General features: G+C 42.4%; 1 protein-coding gene and 1 pseudogene across 1 annotated transcript in view; one reads left to right on the top strand and one right to left on the bottom strand.

The window, feature by feature from the left end:
* The window catches only part of LOC126471615 (relaxin receptor 1), a 752,030-nt gene that overhangs the window by 207,723 nt on the left and 520,171 nt on the right, over nt 1-24,136 (top strand). The window lies entirely within an intron of this gene.
* LOC126471667 (5S ribosomal RNA) lies at nt 4,611-4,727 on the bottom strand (annotated as a pseudogene).

Genomic DNA, 24,136 nt, shown 5'->3' with positions numbered 1-24,136 from the left:
AAATCATTATTCTGGTTTGCTACCTCATAATCAATATTATTTTACTCACACATCGATTTATTTACATTTTCTTCGTCTGAGTTATGTACACTTGGAATTGTTCTGTTACCACTACCATTTATGCAACAATTAACTTCATACTTCGTCACTTCAGCATTAATATTACTCTGCCTACTACTAAAATGACTTCTTCCATATGTTTAACCTCTGTTTCTCCTTTATTCAACTTTATTCCCATACTTCAGTGTACATCATCTATGGCTAACTTTAATTCACAATTCTGACCCTCACTCTTCTCATTTCATCATCATATTCCTGTACTTTACTTTTCTTACAAATAATCCCTCCTAATGTTTCCTTTTCAATATTTTTAAACACTTGTTCATTTCATTATTTTCAGTACTTGCATTCCAAGTAATTACGAATTTTCCCAGTCCATCAATTCAGAGTTCATTCGACTAATTGAGTTTTAATTTCCTTATGTGTTTTATCAAAATATTGGACCAGATGATCAAGTTGCTCAATAGGTACAGTGTTATTTTTTTCAATCTTATCTTTAGTTTGTCCAGTTTTACCTGATAAATCTCACACAAGTAGTTAGTAGTCTCCTTAACTGTATTTGGCAAATGTGCCCAAGTTGTTTATACACTTTCTTAATTGCACTTGGTACATCCTTCTCAATTCGTGTTATTTCAGGTAATAATTATTTATATTCGACCAGTTCACTAGCATTACATTTGTTCTTATTAACTACTAACACTGTTTTACTCAAGCCATTGTATACTTTCTGTTATCCATCGCCCTAAGTTTGACATCATCCTTCAATCTCTGAGATTTATTAACGTAAAGCGTCTTATCACATTTATTGTTAACCAACACATTAAGGTCACTATCCATACTGACAATATTTCTCTGCATTCGTAGCTCATTGCACATAATATCATTGACATTACTTATCTTCCTTAGATACTATTACTATAATCCACTAATCAAGTAAATCACAAGTCCTAAGATGAAAAAGTGAATCATAACTAAACCACAATTTAAATCCCAGTTTTGAATAATATCGTATCGCTTATTGGTCCCAACAAGCTCGTGATATTCTACATTTTGATGTTAGCTCAATGAAATAATTTATCATTCTCACTGCTAATTAACTGATTAATATTGCTCCTCTTATTATCAACATGTCCTTGAGTGTGATAATCTCATCACCCATATTTTTCTTAACAGAACTCATCTTGATTTCTCTACAATAACAGTAACTCACAAATATCAAAAATTATGAGTCCTAATATAGTAAGGAGAATGTCACTAAAATTGCAACAAAAAATATTTTTCCTTGATAATATTGTAAGTACAACTTACATTAATCACTGCAAAGTCTGGCGCTGCCTCTATGCAGACATGAAGTTGAAGCTACACATGCAGATCAGCCAGTGACCGATAGTGCACCTCTGCAACTGCTGGAGTCATGACCACTCACGCTGTCCATCGTATGCATCCCGCTGTTGAGTTTGAAACCACGTTCGCGAGGGTAAGTTGCCAATAACATGCCTCTGCCCTAATCACATCTGTAGTCACTTCCACACTGTCCAATGCGAAAACCTCCTTCACTTGTCCAGTTATAATTTACATGCTTTCATCACACTGACAGCTTGACAGTTACGATCCACACACAGCTAGCAATAATCCTCACTGTCCCATAACTATTGCCTGAACATGTCCACTGTTCACAGTGCTAATATATCATTTCATAAAATGTTCATGCAGTATAGCACTTGAGTTCACTATAGATACCACTTCACTTGCAAAATAGCATCGTTCATAGCAATTTATACAGTTACTATTAATAAAAGATGTTCCACAGGAACAGTCCAAAACTAAAGTTCTTTTCCAAAGTTCATTGTTCACATTTAACTTGCACTCATAATCTCTATTATCCTATAGGAATTTTTAAAGTCACTGTTTGCGAGGCATAATCCACTATAACTGTTCAAAATCAAAGTTCTCTCCGAGCATTCAATGTTTTGTGTGGTAAACTTTGCCACATATTATATTAAATATTCAAAACAGTGTCTACTATAGCAGTTGCCCAAATCCTATCGCAGTTAACAAGTTCACACGTGATAGTCACTGATTAAAATAATTTGTACCATACAATGTATTCATTGTTTAATGGCTGTTTTCAAAGTTCAGATATAATATTCACTGTTCAAAATATTTCAGTTATGTCAATTACATGCTATTTAATAGCTGTTTCTCCATAGGGATGCTAAGTGTATCGGTTCTTACCAAGTCCTAATTATATAATTAGGATGAGACATGAAACTGTTCGTGCCTTGACACATTACTGTGTTGGACACGCTAACAGTGCAAGTTGTTCTTTGTGAATTGTTGCTCTGGAGGACTACGTTGAACAATTAATGATTGAGAGGTCTAACAATCTTCCCTAGGCTAACAATGCGAGGTTTGCTTACATCACCTCTTCTAAATTTGTCTCGGTGTTCCCATTGCCTCTCTCCTCCTCAAGCTGCAGATCCTAACATGAGAGCAATGAACAGTAAATAATTGAATGGAGAGTGGGAAAATCTCAATGCCACTACAAAAAAAGTCTCAAAATAAGATTATGTCACCTCATTCTACTCTCTAAATACTAAAAATGAGAAAGATGAGTCTTAGAGCCAATCTAATTTAAATGTTTCTGTTATAGATCACGGATTCAAATTATCACTTAGCGATATTGATGACAGTGTGGGTTCGTACATAGATATTTGTGAGACAGTTTCAATCAGTAGTTCATTTTTACGCGCCAGTAAAAGCCATACACTTCGCTCATGTACTACTAGCCGGAATACTCATCGAAAACTGGGATACAATTGGTTCCCTAGGTTGCTGTTGACTTTCACTTAATTTCAGTAATACATAACATCTACTCATATAATGAAAATTTTGCTAGTGGGAAACATACTTACAAACTGCCTAGTTAGCTAGCCTAGCTCTCCCATGATTCCTGCTCAGGGCACACTGGTGACTAGTTGATTCAGTCTGTCTACGATTTACAGTGTTAACTGGGATCTTTAACTAATTTTTGCGTATATTTTGATTGAAGGTGGCAAGTCTAGCAAGTGAATCACCATACTCTCTCTATACGCTCCAGCTTCTACTCACACCACCGTTCCCATGCTTTATGATCACCTGTCACTTTTCAGGATGTGTAGGTTTACAGATCTTGATTTCTGGCTAATGTATATCAGCGTGAACCTTCGACTGCAGTATTATAAAACATGATTATATGTGGGCAGGAATGTGGTCTCCCTCTCCCATTGTTACGGCCCTACATTTCTAACCAAGGATTTGAGAATTCCTTGACTCCTCAGGATTATTATATCAACTAATCTCTTCTTTTAGTCAAGTTGTGCCATAAATTTCTTTCCCTCCCATTAGATTCACTAACTCCTCATCAATTATTTAATCTCGCCCATCTAAGGTCCAGCATTCTTCTGTGGCACCATATCTCAAAATTTCAATTTTACTTTGTCTGACCTGCTTATCTTCCATATTTGACTTCTATAGAGGGCTACATTCCATACAAATACATTTACAAAATATTTTGTTACAATTGCATTTGTATCTCATGTTAAAAAATTAATCTTTATCTGAAATACTTTTATTCTGCATTTTATATTTTTTTACTCTGGTAACTATCTTTTATTTTAATGCCAAAATAACAAAATTCATGTATTACTTTTAGTGTGTCATTGCCTTTTTTAATTCAGTCAGCATTTGGCTGTATCAATTACCCTTGTTATACTTTTATTGACATTCATTTGGTAATCTACCTTTTAGACACTATCGATCCCATTCAACTGATCAAACTTATTTACTGTCTATGATACAATTAAATATCATTGGAAAACCTCAATGTTTTCAACTCTTCGCCTTGGATTGTATTTATTTTTCACAATTATTCCATCTTTTCCTTATTACGAGAGAGAAAATATTTTATTAAGGACTGTCACCAATACAATAATGATTTGTTTCATGTTTGCGTAATAATCACTCAAAATGCTGCTACATATATTTAAAAATTCCCTGACATCAACATGTACTCAGAAAATGAACGTCAGAAGCTCTATGGAATAGTGAGAAAACTATCCCCTTCTGAAATCGATGAAATGCTCTCAGAACAAAACATAAATCTCAAAAATAAACACAAGTAGCCAAAATATGGAAATAATAATTTTGTTAATTTTGAACCTACGATAAAAAGTATGAGAAGAATCGGAATTACGTAAGTGCTCTTGGACATAGTCATACCCAGTTACTTACCGAAATAATTCGGTTGTAATAAGCAGATAAAATACGCAAAAAAGTTAGTGCAAGGTATCAGTCTTCCAACAAATAAAGCACTCCGTCTTCAGGCCACAAGTGGCCCATCGGGACCATCAGACTGCCGCGTCATCCTCAGTTGAGGATGCGGATAGGAGGGGCGTGTGGTCAGCACACCGCTTTCCCGGTCGTTATGATGGTTTTCTTGACCAGAGCCGCTACTATTCGGTCGAGTAGCTCCTCAATTGGCATCACGAGGCTGAGTGCACCCCGAAAAACGGCAACAGCGCATGGCAGCTGGATGGTCACCCATCCAAGTGCCGGTCACGCCCGACAGCGCTTAACTTCGGTGATCTCACGGGAACCGGTGTATCCACTGCGGCAAGGCCGTTGCCCCTTCCAACAAATACACCAATGATAAAATTAATTACAACTGAAAATAAACATACAACTCCTATAGTTACAACTACTAACAACACACTGTCATGGCGTATATCCAGAACAAAGAAATACAAAGAAGATAGCTTTCTAGCTATTTATTTAGTAAGTCTGCATGGCATGTAAGGTATCTTGAAGAGTGGAAGAAATTACTTTAAAAACTGAAGCTGAGAATCACTCTCTGTGTTGTACCTGGGTACCATCTCAAACTTACTGGAAATGATTTGTTTCTTTAATTTTCTGTTAGTCATCTTTTATATGAAGCCGTGTTCCGGTAATCCAAAGAAACGATGACAAAACTTTACCCAGATATTCTCAGTCACTACTTTCCCAAAACATACTTGTTTCACTACTGAGAAAACTTTGTAATGTTGTTGCTTTAATTTGTTCTGAAAGCGGTGCTGATATTCAAGACAATAAAAGCGGGTTAAAAGTTGTGAGCTATCTGGGGAAGTTAACCTTGTATTACTGAGCAACTGTTTCACCAGGTATCCAGTCTAGCTTACCAAATTCCCAACCAGACTAACATTAATTATAATCTTTAATACTCATCTTACAATAACCGGTGATATATATATATATATATATAAAGACAATTTAAATAAAAAGAAATAAATCAGTTTATATTTGGACATTTATTTTAACATTGATCATTGTGCGGTTAAAATTTCAGCGTATTAAACTTGATTCATAACTAAACTGGTGCCTTATTTAGGATTGTGAAAATGTGAGTTTGTAATCTTACGGAACACATCAAATATGGAGCCAAGATTGGGAGACTGCATACAACACTGTATTCATAAAATAACACACAAAGAACGTTGAAACATATGCGAGAGGAAATTAACCACAACCAACCGATTTAATTTTCACCCAAAGAAGTTACGTTTTAGCGCAATCCTGTCCATCATGAAATTACCACACACTGGTATACTAAATTCATACTAACTCTCTGTGAAATCTTCCCGAAAAGAATAGCTGAGGGCTACTTTGATGCTTACACCACATGCTTCACGTGGTCAACTTGGTTTACCCAAAGAGTGTAACTCCACAATAATTTTGATAATTAAAATAAATTACATCGAAACGCAATTTACTAAAGAAAAACCTCGAACTGATTACTATCGTCTTACTATTAACCTGATGGGTCAAACAATTGTATAACCACGTGGTACTGGTCTCAGAAAGTACACCCCATGTGGGTTGAACATAAAGAAAAGTTGCTATATTGAAAAATATTGTCAAGACGAGACGTTATAATCTCACGCACATTCGCATTTAAGATTGATGATCTTACTTAGAGTTACTGAACAACACGTGGTTCCACTTTACTCACAAAGTAGTGACAAAGCAACTACTGGAAGATATTCTGAACTTCACACTCGAATTACACTGCGTTGCAATTTAGGATAACATTAGATCTTTTAGAACTAAATCTGAAATAAAGGTGATTAAATTTCCAGTTAGGCTGAACTTAAAAAATCCATTGTCCTACGGACTTAGCAGACACGCGCCTAGTCGGAGATCGTACCACTTCAGGCGCTCGACGGGGAAAGACTGCCGTGGGTCCCTCCTGAGGGGTGCCTCACAAATATAAACGGAAGTGACCAGAGAGGCAGCTTCCTATACCAACATGACAAGGGACGGACAGGACCATACCAAGAATAGAAACCTCTTTGCTTCAAGAAAGCGTAGCTACCTGTTCCGACGTTGGTCCTACTGTTCTCTAGCAGACAGGCTTGTCTGCTACCATCAAGCATGCAACTAGAAATACATTTGCTCATTCATTCTTTCACACAGAAGGGAAGGGGGATGACAGTATCTTATCATATACAGTATATAAAAGAAAGCGGATGTAGGTTCCTTATGAGACTGTGTGACATGAATTACATATAAACTGTGTTTTAAAGTGTAGTAGTGTGACAGATCGTTCTTGTTTAGGTGTAAAAGTAACACGTTCCACTGCTTAGTCTCCTCCCAGATAGTCAGAAACACCACAGTAAATTTAGAAGAGGAATTTATGCCGTAAATGACAACATATTTAAGAAATTAACATGAAAGGAATCCAACAGAGACCTTTCAACTTCAAGACTGTATCAGACTACCCCGCTATTCCTAATACAGGCTTCTAAAGGCTGAAGAGGGGACTTAGTAGATAAAGTTTTGATATGGAACCAATGTCCGAAACTTTAACATTTTAATGTAAAAAACCTTTATAAAACGTGAAACATCGAGAAGACATAGTCGAATGTCAATGCAACTTCATACACATACACACCATCGGTGGGTTAGTAAATGATTATACTCGCAATTCTCTGTGACGGGTAGAGCGACTACCAGAGAGCATTAAACTAGGGTGATAAAACCTCCTTTTGCCCGGTGTAATGCAGCAGCTCGACGTGGCATGGAATCAACAAGTCGTTGGAAGTCCCTACAGAAATATTGACCTATGCTGCCTCTATAGCCGTCCATAATTGAGAAAGTGTTGCCGGTGAAGGATTTTGTTCAGGAACTGACCTGTCGATTATGAACTATAAATGGTCGATGAATGGCCAAATCATAGGCTTGAATTGTCCAGAATGATCTTCAAACCAATCGGGAACAATTGTGGTCCGCTGACATGGCGTGTTGTCATCTATAAAAATTCTATCGTTGTTTAGGAAGAAGAAGTCGATGAATGGCTGCAAATAGTCTCCAAGTAGCCGAACATAACCATTACCAGTCAATAGTGGGTTCAGCTGGAACAGAGGGCTCAGTCCATTCCATGTAATCACAGCCCATACCATTACGGAGTCACTACTAGCTTGCACAGTGCGTTGTTTAGATGGGTCCATAGCTTCCTGGGGTCTGCGCCAAGCTCGAGCCCTACCAAACAAAATCGTGATTCATCTGGCCACACCAAGGTTTTCCAGTCGTCTGGGGTTCAACCATTATGGTCATGAGCCCAGGTGAGGCGCTGCAGACTACGTCTTACTGTTAGCAAAGGCACTCGCGTCGGTCGCCTGCTGCTACACTTATTTCTGCGGTTAGTTCGCGCAGTGCTGCTTAGCTGTCAGCACTGGTAGTTCTACGCAAAACTGCTGCTCTCGGTCGTTAAGTGAAGGCCGTCCTGCCACTGCGTTGTGTGCAGTGAGAGGTTATGCCTGAAATTTGGTATTATCGGCACACTCTTGACACTTTGAAGCGCGGAATACTGAGTTACATAACGATTTCCGAAATAGAGTGTCCCATGCGTCTAGCTCCAACTACCGTTCCGCGTTTCAAGTCTGTCAGATTCCGTAGTGGGGCCATTATCACGTCGGACAACTTTTCAAATGAATCACGTGAGTGCAAATGATAGCTGCTACTATGCACTGCCCTTTTATACCTTGTGTACGCGATACTGCATGTCGCTATCCCACGACTTTCGACACCTCAGTGCAGTGTCGTTTGTGTTTAACGTTGTTACAAGTCCTGGAGAAGTGTATAAGGGACGTGTACAGTATCAGATGTTGAGTGATCACAGGGAAGCACATGAAGCTACCGCATACCCATGTGTGACAGCACTATCAGCACCTTTGAGAGACTGAAAGGGACCTCATTGTTGGTCTCCATTTGGCCATCTAGTCGAATCGTGTAATATCCAGTTTTATGGGGCATTCAAATGTGACAGTGACTAGATGTCGGACCGCGTAGTATCGTGAGGGCAACCATTCTGCTATTCAAGGTTTCGGTCTACCACGACTTGCCACCCCTAGGGAGGATCATTGTATTGGGCACCAGTCACACCATAATCCCTTCATATCTGTGCCTGACATCCAGGAACAAGTAACGGACTGCCTGTAACATTTGTGTCATTCCACAACCTTGGTCGGAGATTGGCAGCAGCCGAACTAGGGAACTACCATCCTATGTGCAGGCTTCTGTTAACACTGAAACGCAAACGACTGGGTTTGGAGTGGTGCTGCAACCAGGAAACATGAACTGCTGATGAATGGTGTACGACGATGAATCGTGATTCTGCAGTACCTCGAAAGGGCGTCGTTGGCGAGTATATCGGCAACCTCTGGAGAGGCGCCTACTCCCAGTTTTTTTGGAGAGGCACAACGGTGTTACTTCTCGAGTAATGACGTGGGCAGCCACAAGGTATGACTTTAGGTCACATCTGGTAATGGCTGAGGGAACTCTGGCGCCAGACATCGTATTTCTTCATGTGTTATTTCTCATGCGACAGTAGTCTAGTGCCATTCTGAAACATGACAGTGCTCTTTCACATATCGTACGTGTATCTATATTTTGTATCTATATTTTGTTTGTGCGGTAATAACGTACTTCTGTGGCCAAAAGGATCCCCAGATCTAATCTGATGGAACATAGTGGGATCAGGTCGGACCTCAAATCCATTTCAGTGCCATTACCCAGGGTATGAAGGACCACAGTTTTGGGCCAGCTTGCCTCGGGAGGGGATACAACGGCCTTATGACACCCTTCCCAATCGAATCAATGCAAGCATCCAGACTAGAGGGGTTGCACGGTCATACTGGTAAGTGGACTCACACAGCTACGTTATTTGTTTACTTGATTCCTTCTTGTAATCACTGAAATAGCATCACTTACATTCTCAGTTTGTGAAGTTTCACTTAATTTCTTCCCCTTTCTGTGTGCTTAACTATTTTTGTGAGGCAGTTTAAATTTGAAGATCGAATTACTTTCAAATCTTCCACTTACCGGTCCGTACACAGGAGAGTCAATGAGCTCTGACGTGTGGGTGTTACAGGAGCCCATGACATCGGCGATGTTTCGAGTACATGTGATCGAACGTTCTTCTGCGTGGCTGATCGAGGTGGCGCAGTAGTTAGCATACTAGTCTCGCATTCAAATCTGTTCTCCGCCTTCCTAATTTAAATCACCCGTGATTTTCCTAAATCGCTCCAGACAGATGATGGAATCGTTCCTTTGAAAGGACACGGCCGATTTCTTTCTCCATCCTTGAAACAATCCTAGATTTTGCTCCGTCTCTAATCACTTTGATGTCGACTGCACGTTAAACCCCAATATTCCCTCCATTCTTCATTCTGCATGGCAAAGGACATCATCTTCGAAGAAGAGAGTGTCGGGCCTCTGTGGAGTACCAGTCAGTCCTCCAGGTTGTGAATGTACCTGTTCCTCGTGGTGTCGTTGTAGCTGGACGAAAATGGTATGTGATGTCACAATTATAACAGGGAATGAAGATGGTTCCCTCGTCTCAATTTGCGTGCGTACAATGAAGCGGAAGATATAAAAGTGATCCCATCTTCAAACTTATTTTATATCGAAATGGTATGTTTCCATACATGGGTTCTTTCCAGAACTTTCTCTGTTACGTTCACTCTAAATTTCTTAGAAGCCTCTAATCGGAATTGTTAAGCTTCCTGTACACTTGTCCGCAGCTCGTGGTCGTGCGGTAGCGTTCTCGCTTCCCACGCCCGGGTTCCCGGGTTCGATTCCCGGCGAGGTCAGGGATTTTCTCTGCCTCGTGATGACTGGGTGTTGTGTGCTGTCCTTAGGTTAGTTAGGTTTAAGTAGTTCTAAGTTCTAGGGGACTGATGACCATAGATGTTTAGTCTCATAGTACTCAGAGCCATTTTGTACACTTGGCCGTTAAAATTACAATAACAGTGCTTGCTCGATTTTTTTTGCGAGCTCCGAACGCAATTATTTAATTAGAAAAGATAAGTAGAATGCCGATGTGTTCAAAAACTTTATTTACGATTGCCAGATGGGTCAGTGAACCATTTTCTTCCTGAATGCGAGTATAATGTCTTCATCGCTACTATATCTCCCTCGGTTATGTGGAATTCTCAACGTTTCAAAACACTATTCTATCTGTTGTACTGCTGAAACGATCCCTGCCAATTGCTGGCTGGATCATTTTATTAAAATCATTGTGTATCTCCACTTATTACTTAACTTTCGTCCCCACCTTCTAATAGGATGGGGGTGAGCAAGGCATTAACCTATTGCAAAAACATCTGCAGAAGGTCAATAAATAGTAACTCCGTTATCCAACCTTCCAATTACAAGGTAGTTGCATCTTATAGTACAGCCAGGGGCATGGCAGTTCTGATCACCCGGTAAAAGAGATTAAATTCTTAAACCGTAATGTAATTTCAGGTCTTGGTATCAACCAGGAGTTAAGAAACGTGCGGTGAGCCTTCGGTGTAGGGAGGATCTATTCGTCAAAGATGACTTGGTCATAGCTACAAAAAACTTTACGTAAGCAGCTCTGGCTGTGGCGCTTTAAGCGACGTCTCTCTGACAATAACAGAGAGTCCTGTCTAGGAAGTCTGAAGCGAGTTGGAAAAAGAAATCCTTTAGTGGCTGACTGTCTAGCTGGTGCGCGCTCTTTTTAGGAAGTTTAAAGTGAGTTGGAAAAAGATATCCTTTAGCGGCTGACTGCCTAGCTGGCGTCGTTGTGGCGACATGCCAGCCACGACGTGGTCCGTTGGTGCTTGTAGAGGCGTGGCAGAATGAATAACTCTCCTCAGTAGACGTTCGGAATTATCGCCGGTCAAACAGAGGAAGGGGAAGAGTTATTTATACCTTCCGACGCAAGCATAATAACGAGATATTTTCTAAAAGGTTCTAAAATTCTCAGCGAAGCTGGCGCTAGGAAGTTGGTTCGGCAAACATTCTGTCTTATTCGCACATAGTGTTTTGTTCACTCTAGTCTAATGTGGTAATTTTCGATTTGAGTTTACTAGGAGGGGATGGCTGAAAATCAGCTTCTGTCTGGCCAGACCCCATAATTCCACATAGATGGGATAGGCCTTCAAACAGCCACTTACCTGACTGGCGGTTAAGTTGCTGATAGAACGTGACTGGCTAAAAGTAACTGTGCTTCTTCGTATGCAGAGCCAGGTGGTGCTGAGAAACGAGGTGCATGAAGAATCATGTCAGGAAAGGAGGGAAGCAGCCGGGAAGCATTCCAGTGATGACAGTGGGCGGAGGCAGATGTGAAAATTTCGAGTACCCTATTGGGGAGAGGACAGATGCAGACTTGAGATGTGGCTTCAACTCTTCACAGGGAAACCGCCGCCTTGTGAAGTGAGAGTTCTTATAGGTTCCGTTTTTGTTCTTACCGAGACATCACTCCTGAGACGCGTATTTTAGTTAGTTTAACTTCAGCTAAACTCACGAAATTCTGCACCCTGAGTTCGTAAATGGACCACAGTTTAACTGATCGCATCCGTATGCTTACTTCGAAAAAACTGCTGATGCAATGCCCACTGGGTGGTATTGGCTCCCTTTGCATGTGTGATTAACACATGTAGCAATATTAGTGCTGATCGAGGCAATTGTTTTGGTCCTGCCGATATGTACAAGTCTTGTGACACTGAAAACTTTGAAGCACGCCTTCGAGTCTAAACACGCAAGAATATTGATGGATGTGATGGATCGTATCATCCTGTAGCAGGGTAATGCCCGCCCACATGTTGCCAAGCTTGTTTCGAGTACGCTGCAGAAGTTTCGCTGGGAAGCCCTTAGGCACCCTTGGTACAGGCCTGATTTTTCTCCATGCGATTTTAATATATTTGTAGTACTGAGGCCGTGCCCGTCGATTTGCTTCGGTCGACGAGGTGCACCCATGGGTACACCGACAGGCAACAGCAAACATTTTTTCCCCGAAAGCGTTGACCGTCTTGCCTCATAATGGGACAAGTGTATTAACAGTTTTGGCGTTTACTTTAGAATTAATAATAAATTTACTTACTTTCTTCCATCTGTCTCATTTTCATTTGACTGCCCTTAAACCAACACTGTATAATCTTGCACAATTTAATTAACATGTAATAAATAGTTAGAATATATAAACTAATAGATTACGTTTATTAGGTAGTTTATTCCACTATCTTTTCTACTAATCATCTCAACGATACCAGCACTGGAAATTGAAGGTACCTCACCCTTTTCAGTTCATTCAGATCTCTCAAGGCATATTGCACAGTGTACCAACGAGTAAAGAGCCGACACAGGAAACATGAGGCCTTTATCAGAACTAGTGGAAGCACAAAAATTAACTAAGGTAATTGTGCTACAGCATAGTTATCTTAATGCATGACTGGTTGTACATTGTGGGAAGGTATCCGTGGGCAACAGTTTCCGCATTTTGTACGAGTGCAAAAACAAAAGTTCCCAGATTAGCTGTGAAACCGGTTTTCTTTGTATCAATTTAGGTGAATTTCCTTTAACGATAAATAGAACAGAACTAGACCTGTTATGAGTGAATGTTTTAACAAAACAAACAAAATACGAAAATTTAATAAATTGTTTACACAAAACCATTCCACAGATAAAGTACTCAGTTGAATTACGTTATTTTACAACTTTTACTAACGTACGAAAACAAAATTTCATACATATCATCGTAACCTGCATGTCAGCCCAAAAACTTTTGATTTGCCCTCGTATAGCTTCCTTCAGTTACATTTCAGATCTACAATCGACATCTACATGTACATCCATAATCTACAAACCACAGTGCAGTGCGTGGCAGATAGTGCTTCTATTTTACCATATCTTAGAGTTTCTTCCTATTCAACTAGCTTCTGGAGCGCTGGAAAAATCACTGTTTAAATGCGTCTGTGACTCAAAAAAACCTATGAACATTCGTGGTGCTCTTGTTTGTATGCATTCAATATGTCCTTTTAGTCCTATTTCATATGGATCCAACATACGTTAGCAATATTCTGGGATTGGTCTGATAAATATTCTGTAAGCAGTTCCCTTTGTAGACTGACTGCATTTTCCCAGTATCTTGCATTAAACATGATATGTCCGCCGAAGGCGCCGCAGGACAAATACCCAGCTATTATATGATTAGTAAGTTTGTTGCTAACACACATAAACAACCTCCTCCGATGGGAGTTAGTCTGGAACACAATAATTAAGAACAAGTCACTTTTTGAATACTGGAAGAACAACGATAATATCTGTAGACTGAGGACCTGAAAATCTCACAGTAAACTGAAAGCTTCAAAATCCAACGTTCATACATGAAGTGGGCCACAATCAAAGCCCATAAGGGACATCAAAAAGAGTCCCGAGAAGACAAGCAAAAGCTATGGTCCTGAATGGATGCACAATAGTTTAGGTCCAGTGTATTGCCAGGGAAAACAAGACAAATAGTACACATTCCAGTTGCTGGTAACAGCGTCGAAGTCCACGTTTCTTCAATGTAGAGGTCACAAATGGTGTAGGTCAGTAGTTGGCAGCTCCTGGAGTCGCAGGTCAACGTGCAGAGCGATGCCGTCGTAGCGGCGGCTGGAGAGTGAGAGTGGTTGGCCTAGGAAGCTTACTTGGGACGAACTCCCTGTACATAGCTCAGGCACCAGCCTAAGTTCTGCCACGTGCCAGAATACTGTAGATACTACTTTCGGTCATGTGGACCATGGGTGAGAGATGGTCCATGGGGCCAGTGACCCCTGGCAGCCCTTGGGTAGGCGCTTGGTGGCTGAGGGTACTGTAGCCATCACTTGTCAATCGACTGAAGAGTTGTCCCCTGCATAGTCCATGCCCACTTAGCCTGTCTGTGTTGTAGGTTGCTGGCTAAGTAGGCACAAGACATTGACACAACATTTGACACCATCCCCTCACACAGAGGGAAGGAGGGGTCATAGCATATGTCGACATCCCTGGAAGGGGCTGTATTCTAGGGTAGCAGCCATGGCAGCTGGGAGGACTCGGATCCACCTCCACTGGCGTTCGCACTAGTGTGGCGTGTGGAGCAGCTAAAAGCTCCTCCAGGGGGCCAGCCACAGGATGGAGCTGAGATAAGCCTGTGGTGTCCAGTATGGGCGTTGAGGAGGTCAGGCCAAGGAAAAAAACGACGTGGAGGGGTGGTCTGCTTGCTCTGTCAAGGGGCAAGAGGTTAAAATGTGGATGATCACCACATCCATGTCCTACCAATAGACATATTCGTGGACCAGGCGTATTGTGAGCACAACTCCCAACTGCCTGATGTGCAAGAGAGGCAAGACATGCTGCTGGAGGGCCACCAGTATCATGACACTGGTGCGACTGTTGTCCTTCTGAGGCAGAAGCACATCAATGAAGGCAGAGAGCTAGTTACAGTGATATCATTAGACGTGGGCCTCTGGATGTTGCAACTGCTTGTGGTTTTGTGTTCAACTGTGCTGCACCAGGTGGGTCCTCAGTGGTGTAACGCTTCATGAGCTTGACATCCAATGTCTTGAAGCCCCACAAATGCGCAATGTGCCGTTTGGATTTTCTATGATGCCTATGGGGGGCAGTGGGCTGTTGTGAAAGGGAGTGAGAATATCCTGGCTGCGACTACTGAAGGTCTAGCCGAGGTTTGTCTCTGAGAGTGAAGGTAACATTTCTGGCTTTGAAGAACTTTGGTATCGCTGCTCAGAGAAGAGCAACATGTGCCTATAAATCATGACACCTGAAGAGGATTGCATGAATACTCAGCTAAACTTGGAAAAGAGGTCCTTTAGGTAGGGGTTGGTGCGTAGTGGCTTGCTGGTGGTGGCGGGGTTGTGAAGTTCTCAGCCAAGAACGTTGAACAGATCCAGGCCCAAGAGGCAGATGGCACCAGAAGCGTCGACGACCAAAATCATGGCTGTAAGGGTGGTCTAATAGTACTGTACTTGGGGACTATAAACTGGCCATCGACTTAATTGATGTCATTTCTGTAACAATGCAGTGGAGTGTCAAAAGGTTTTAGGGGAGTGGACCCCATGCAACAATTGCAACAATAAGATTGCCAATCTATGGTGGTCACAGTGGACCATATGTCTATCTACACCTCAACTGGCAAGTTGTTGATGGATACCATGATCGATACAGATTGAAGTGAGTGAAAAAGGACAGATTGGATGCAGGATACGTCAGGGAACAGGTCTGCCCTGTCGGCCAGCCCCACATAAGTGGGGCCCATTTGTGCACATTCAACATATGTTTTGAGTGCAGCTTGGTGCACTTCCGGATTTCCCACAAGAGGTGCACCTACTTTGCTGCTAACCGCACTGACGTCTCTTGTGACTAATAAAACACTGGCTGCAGGGGAATTGGTGCTGTTGAAGACGGAGTCTGGCCGCTGAATCTTTGCCTGCACTGTGTGAATCTGAGCCAGTTAGGGTTGCGACCGGAGCTGATGGCGGCACGTTGTTCGGGTGAAGAACACTTGTGGTTGGTCCTGCAGGATGGTTGACAATCTGAGAGACTGTTCAAACGCTCTGATAATGGGGAGACGTATCAAAAAGGAAGGGTCCTTCAATTTAAGGAGATACATGCATAGACCTTTATTGGGATCATGCACAAGAATCACATCCTGGACCAAGGAAACTGCATACGATTGATGACGCTGAGGATTACGACACTGGAAACGGCAGTCATGAGATAAACCCTGGAGGCAGCAGATTCAGTCACTGTAGGACTGTCTGTTAAGTTTTTGGCAGCTGAAAAACTTGTGGCGAGCTGCCACTTGTACCAGGGAATCAAGGTATTTCAACAAAATAAACTTCAACGCGTCATAGGGAAGGGAAGGGGTTCCACTTCTGGGTTAAGTTGTTGCAGGAAGTGGTATACGTCTAGGCCTGCGTACGCCAGAAAAAAGCACGATGGGCTAAGAAGAACTGATCCATGCATGTGACATAGTTCACCCATGGCTCAATTTTCATGTCAAACTGCTGGAACAAAAAAAAATGGCTCTGAGCACTATGGGACTCAACTGCTGTGGTCATAAGTCCCCTAGAACTTAGAACTACTTAAACCTAACTAACCTAAGGACAGCACACAACACCCAGCCATCACGAGGCAGAGAAAATCCCTGACCCCGCCGGGAATCGAACCCGGGAACCCGGGCGTGGGAAGCGAGAACGCTACCGCACGGCCACGAGATGCGGGCACTGCTGGAACAGTGCGGGTGCTGTCAAAATGCTTTTGACCGTGGAGGCGATCCGGGAGAGGCGCTTGGAGATCTCAGAAGGTTATATGGAGAATGCCACCAGCTGCTCGATCAGTAATTCATGATTACACTGCATCTGCTGGAGCAGTAACAACACCTGGGCAGAGATAACCACTGGTTCTGTCATGCTGAAAGCAACATGACAATAAGTGTGTTTGAAAGAGCAAGAAGACACGCCGAAACATTATCTCTGTGGGTCAGGAGCACACACCTGAGACAATGACACGAAAAATATACCTTTTTGCCAACTGATACGTCCGCCAAAGATAGTGCAGCAAATATATCTGGTTATAAAATTAATATGAAGTTTATTACAGTAAACGTAAACAGCCTTCTCCGAGGGGAGTTAGTTGGCACCACAGTAATTGAAAACAAGTCACTTCCTGAATATTGAAAGAACAGCAGTAATATTTGTACACTCAATGCCTGAAGATGTCGCAGTAAATTGAATGCTCCAAAATTCAATGTCCATAGGCTATGCAGGCCACAATTAGAGTCCACAATCAAAGTCCAGAAGGGAAGTAAAAAAATTAAAGTCCCGAGAGGATGAGCAAAAGTTAAATTCCTGAAGGAACACAATTGCCGTATTTCGGGTGAGCAACGAAGACAAGTATTATGAAGTCCAACTGCCTGTCATGGTGTTGGAGTGCAAATCTCTTTGCTTTAGTGGCCATGATTGATGTAGGTGCATAATTGACAGCTCCTGGAGGCGAACGTCAACGTGGACGGTGCCGTCGACGTAGCGGCGGCTCTAGAGGGAGATCTTGACGGTGGGAATGCTTTTGCAATTGTGTCGTTGTCCAGAAAATTCATTCTGAGTGAATACCCTTAGCGTAGCCCAGGGGCCAGTCTAAATACGGCCCAGGCACCAGGATACTGCAGGTACTACTTTTGGTCACATGTTTCGTGCAGAAGAGGAGGTCCACATGAGCACTGGCATCTGGCAGTGCTTGGATTGTCACCTGATGGCTGAGCAGACAGCAGCCATCCCTTGACTGTGATCTAAAGAGCTGTTCCCTGTGTGGTCAACACCCGCGTGCCCTGTCTGTATTTTCGGTTGGTGGCTGAGTAGGTGCAAGGGCTCGACACAGCGGAACTAATGTCTGCCACTGTTATACCTACAAGAGAACCTACGTGGTCACTCATTTCATGTCTCCAAACATTGTTGTTACATCCAGGTGTTTGTACGATTTGTCTGTTTCGAATTGTGACTCACTGATATTGTAATCATAGGATACTACATATTTTCCGTTTTGTGAAATGCTTTTTTTTTTGAATAAATACGAAGACAAGCTGTCAGTCGTGGCACTACTTTGAAAAATTATCAGCACCTGACTGGATATGTGCACAACCTTTTTTAATCTAGTAATTATAACGGTTTCATCCGCACTATTAATATGGTGTGTCTGGTCGTGAAAACAAATGTTCATAGAGGTAGGTATATGACGGCTTGTAACACTTATATCGATTAGAAGTAGGTTTATATTATGTAACTGTGTATTTTCAATTATGGATTGTGTATTCTTTGTTATTTAAAATCCTTGATTTGTGACAGGAAAATTAGAGTTTTGTAATGTACATATGAGAAAAGCAAAATGATTTGTTAAAATGATAAATTGTTATAATATGTGTATGTTCATAAAAAGAAAATGTTTATTGAAAGCTGATTCATGCTTAGGGCACATGTATTGGTAATAGATAAAAGACGTAGGGAAGTCCCGCCGCAACGGAAATGGCACGGCGCGATGTAAAAGGTGGTTTTGGCAGTCGAACTGAGCGGCTCCTTGGTGTGAACGGTACGCAGTATGTGGCTAGCTGTAGCACGGTATACTTTGACGGTGCCAAGAGAGGCAAATAGAAGCTTCTTTGTAAAGGATTTACCTCGGATGTGGACCTGGCTATTATTTGGTATTCTCGGCAAAAAGGAATGGCTCTAACATGGTGAAAATCCGACGCCAAGAAGAGATTTATAGAGCATTCGAACATCAAGATAGGTGTGTACAGTCAGCCGCCATGTCGCTTGCCACCAATCTTCGCCACTACTTCACTAACTTCATACACTCAGTAATGTATATGAGCATGGACCAGTTAATTTGTGTGTGGTTTTAATAATAATCACGCCGGCCGAAGTGGCCGTGCGGTTAAAGGCGCTGCAGTCTGGAACCGCAAGACCGCTACGGTCGCAGGTTCGAATCCTGCCTCGGGCATGGATGTTTGTGATGTCCTTAGGTTAGTTAGGTTTAACTAGTTCTAAGTTCTAGGGGACTAATGACCTCAGCAGTTGAGTCCCATAGTGCTCAGAGCCATTTTTTTTAATAATAATCACAAAAACAATTTTGTGTCCAGAACCATATTTTTCTATCCTGATCACGAACCTATGCAGGGTCCTCACCTAAGTGCTATTAGAACAATTCTTTAAATTGATTTTTTACCTAATGTGAAAGGAGTAGTAAAAGTTTAAATTAAAACCACAAAAGTTAAGTTGGATAGGATTTTGCTAAAGTATCCTTAATTTATTACAAAGTATAGTTTTGTAGGAATACAGTGCAAGATTATGTATATATTATCGTCTAAAATACCTGCTTCACAGGTGATAAAAAGGCAAATGAGTTAATCTCATTTTAAAAATAGTGTGGTTTTCATTTCTATCATGAATGGTTCCTTATTTTTGAAGTTAATTAAGCCCTGTGTTGTATTTTATTGTCTTACAGAGTTAACTATGAACTATTCCAAGCGAAGTGAATGAATTAGTCTTTTCTACTGTAATAATCAGAGAGCGTTGACTAGTGAAACTATACTAGTTTATGGGTCCCCTTCATGTTCTCCACTTATTAGAAAGAAAATTGATTAAGTAAAGATCTTGAGTGTAACTGTCATTAATATGAGCTTGGTACAAATTTGCTTTCTGTAGTTACTGGTGTGTGCGTTATTGGTAACTGCTGCTACACACAGTGCAGAGTGCACTGTGTCAGTTTGTATCCTGTGTGATATTCAAAGGGAAATATTAACGAAAGTAACTTCAGAAACCAATATTCAATTTTCTTAAACATACATTTCCAAATTAATGTTCCTAATTGGGCTGGCGACCGTTCATTTTTTTTCATTCGCTTATGATTTTACCACTTTCATTAACTCCCAGGATTAAGGTACGTTTAGTTTTTCTGTCAATTTCACCATATTCAAAATTATAGTCCGATACCTTTGTCCATTAGACATACGCGCGGTCAAAATTCGAAATCCTCTCAGTGGGTAACATTAGCTTGTTTCACGGCAAGTTAGTGTTATTAGCTGAAGTGTATTATCATAGATACAGAATATATCAAAAATATGTTATAAAGAGTATATTTTGTACACAAGAATTGATGTGCCTATATTTAATGTCCATTCTACATTTACATAGTGGACTGAACGTATATAATGAATAACAAGTGAAAAAAAATTATAATTAACTTTTCCTTACAGAAGAATACGAGTCGTAATAGGCACCAAAAGAAGGACATGCTAATATGCATAACGTAATGTTTGAGCTTTTATAGCCAAGTATTGACCTTCGTTGGAATCATGCACGAAACTCATGTCCTGGACAAAGAAAGCTGTATATGATTGATGACACTGAGGATTACAACACGGGAAACGTCAGTCACTCGATAAACCCTGGAGGCAGGCGACCTAGTGATAGTAAGACGATATGTTATATTTCTGGCAGCTGAAAAACTTTCGGCGGGCTGCCACCACATGTACCTGGGAGTTAAATGATCCTAACAAATTAGACTTCAACATGTCTTAGAGCAGAGGGTGGGGTTCCACTTTTGGGTTAAGTTGTTGCAGAAGGTAGTAAACGTCTGGTACCGCGAATGCCAGCAGGAATGCGCACTGCTGGATATCACCTGTGACGATAGTGGGCTAAGGAGCGCTGTTGCATCCATGAGACATAGTACATACATAAATGATGTTCACATCTGATAATTATACTGTGGCACTTACGTATAGAACTCGAAAGTTACAAATCGTCAGTAGAGTAGAAGGAGATGGTATGGAAATGAGCGTTTGGCGTCATTGGCCGAGAGGCCCCTCGCGGGGCAGGTCCGGCCGCCATATCGCAGGTCTTATTACATTCGGCGCCACATTGGGCGACCTGCACGCCGGATGGGGATGAAATGATGATGAACACAACACAACACCCAGTCCCTGAGCGGAGAAAATCTCCGACCCAGCCGGGAATCGAACCCGGGCCCAGAGGACGGCAATCCGTCACGCTGACCACTCAGCTACTGGGGCGGACGAAGGAGATGGTTACTACACTCTTCACAGCCGACATGCCAATCACAGACCGCGTGCAACTCGTATTGCACTAACTGATAAAAAGTATCTGGACACTTATGAGTGGATATTAATATCGGGTGCGTAGACCCATCGCCTCACAACTCTGCTGGGGACACTGTCACTGAGGCGTGAATGTCTTTGCAGGAATGGCAACCGTCTCTTCCTCCTCAAGATTGGAAACTATAGAAGTTAGTGATGTCGAACACTGGGTCTGGAGCGAAGTCGACGTTGTAACTCATTCCAAAGGGGTATAGTTTTGTTCGGGTCGGGTCTCTGGGGAAGCTAGTCCACTTAAGGAATATGATTGTCCACAAATCATTGTCTCACAGATGTTGCTTTATGACAGGCTGCATTGCCATGCTGATATAAACAACTGTCGTTTCCGAATTGTTCCTCTACTGTAAGCAGCACACAGTGATGTGAAATGTGTTAATATCCTTCTGCATTTAGCGTATTCTTAAGTTCAATGAGGAGGCCAAACCCTAACCACGAAACAACCAAACCCCAACCCTTTCATCGGCTTGTAAAAGGGAATGGCATGATTCATCACTCCAAATCATTTGTTTCCAATCACCCACTGTCACTTTTTATACCTTTCAAGGATCTCCTCGCATTGATTATACATACATCATAAAAAGGTTTGCATCGCCCCGGTTCCCAGAACGCTTGAAAATAGACGTTGACTGTGGATATTGTATCACAGACACAGTCCTTTTGACTGTTCAGAGATGTCACTAAACCCGCCCAAAGAAGTAAGCAACCATGCATGAGCAGAGCCTATTACATGGAGGGGGTCCGATAGCCCATCAGTTCCAGTCATTCCACCAGGAAGGAGGTACGGCTCATGTTGTCTGCAGTTCAGTCATGCCTAGACGGTCAACACCACGGTTCGATCGCGTCCGCATTGTTACTTTGTGTCAGGAAGGGCTCTCAACAAGGAAAGTGTCCAGGCGTCACGGAGGGAAACAAAGCGATCTTGTTCGGACAGAGAGAGACAGGAACAGTCGATGACACGCCTCGCTCAGGCCGCCCAAGAGCGGTGGATGACGGCTACCTACGGATTATTGCTCGGAGGAACCATGACAGCCGGCCGTCGTGGCAGAGCGGTTCTGGGCGCTAAAGTCTGGAACCGCGCGACCCCTTCGGCCGCAGGTTCGAATCCTGCCTTGGGCATGGATGTGTGTGATGTCCTTGGGTTAGTTAGGTTCAAGTAGTTCTAAGTTCTAGGCGACTGATGACCTCAGATGTTAAATCCCATAGTGCTCAGAGCCATTTTAACCCTGACAGCAACGCCACCACGTTGAATAATGCTTTTCATGCAGCCACAGAACATCGTGTTACGACTCAAACTGTGCGCAATAGGCTGCATGATGCGCAACTTCACTCCCGACGTCCATGGCAAGGTCCATCTTTGCAACCACGACACCATGCGGCGTGGTACACATGGGCCCAACAGCATGGCCAATGGACCGTTCAGGATTGGCATCACATTCTCTTCACCGATGAGTGTCGCATATGTCTTCAACCAGACAATCCTCAGAGACGTGTTTGGAGGCAACCCGGTCAGGCTGAACGCCTTAGACACACCGTCCAGCGAGTGCAGCAAGGTGGAGGTTGGGGTCGCACTATGTGGGACCGACGTACGCCGTTGGTGGTCATGGAAGGCGCCGAAACGGCTGTACGATACTTGAATGCCATCTTCTGACAGATAGTGCAACCATATCGGCAGCATATTGGCGAGGCATTCGTCTTCATGGACGCCAATTTGTGCCCCCATCGTGTACATCTCGTGATGGACTTCCTTCAGGATAACGACATCGCTCGACAACAGTGGCCAGTATGTTCTCCGGACATGAATCCTATCGCACATGCCTGGGATAGATTGAAAAGGGCTGTTTATCGACGACTTGACCCACCAACCACTCTGAGGGATCTACGCCGAATCGCCGTTGAGGAGTGGGACAATCTGGAACAACAGTGCCTTGATGAACTTGTGGATAGTATGCCACGACGAATACAGGCATGAATCAACGCAAGAGGACGTGCTACTAGGTATTAGAGGTACTAGTGTGTACAACAATCTGGACCACCACCTCTGAAGGTCTCACTGTATGGTGGTATAACATGCAATGTGCGGTTTTCATGAGCAATAAAAAGGGCGGAAATGATGTTCACGTTGATCTCTATTCCAATTTTCTGTACAGGTTCCGGAACTCTCCGAACCGAGGTGATGCAAAACTTTTTTTGATATGTAGAAATGTGTGGCTTCTGAGGCGTTGCTCGATTAATTACACATCACTTTATGTAATTCCCTTCGCGCAATCATTGTGCTAGCTGGACCGCTGGTAGCACTTTGGAACTAACGAGTGATTCTTTTCGCGGATTTCATGCGATTTTTTCTAACCATCGTTCGCAATGGTCGATGGTAGCTGTCCGTCAGTTCATAACGTCTGACTGGTCTTCGTTTATCTGTGGTTGTTCCACCGCATTCCCACTTCACAGTCACGTCAACAACAGCTAACGTGGGCGCTTTAGAACGGTTGACACGTCCATGATGTATTTGTTACTCAGGTGACAACCGGTGAGTGAGTGGTCATCGATCGAGGTCACTGTACCCTCATGACCGATCCAGTCTGTTGGTACTGCTTCTCTACTGACAACACAATTCTCCCCGCCTCGAGCTACTTTTGATCAGACAGCGTACATGACCCATCACAAACCGAGTATAGCTGAGTCCTCCCGAGTACACGGATGATGCTTAGATTTCCACACAAACCGCATGTAGAGGAAATCTCCAGGAACACATCCAGTCCTCATCTGTTCCATAACATTACGTTTTAAAGGACTGATTGTAGCACGTGGGAGATTCGTATCATCATACTGAACTCTCGAAATCTGAGACGACGTAGAATACTAGTTGACAGGGTTCAACAAAGAAGCAATCGGCGCCCAGATAAAATTCTTTTTGGACGATTGAGTCTAAGACTTGCAATTCCTTTGATTTCAGTATACCGTGACAGCAGTAAGGAGCTAGAGATTAACATGTTCAGCTATATAATGCGAATCATTTGCAAATTATCATGGACCAAATAT

This window comes from Schistocerca serialis, chromosome 3 (assembly GCF_023864345.2).
Source record: "Schistocerca serialis cubense isolate TAMUIC-IGC-003099 chromosome 3, iqSchSeri2.2, whole genome shotgun sequence".
NCBI lineage: Eukaryota > Metazoa > Arthropoda > Insecta > Orthoptera > Acrididae > Schistocerca > Schistocerca serialis.
Note: the sequence above shows the minus strand (reverse complement) of the source record. Positions and strands in the feature narration are given on the sequence as shown.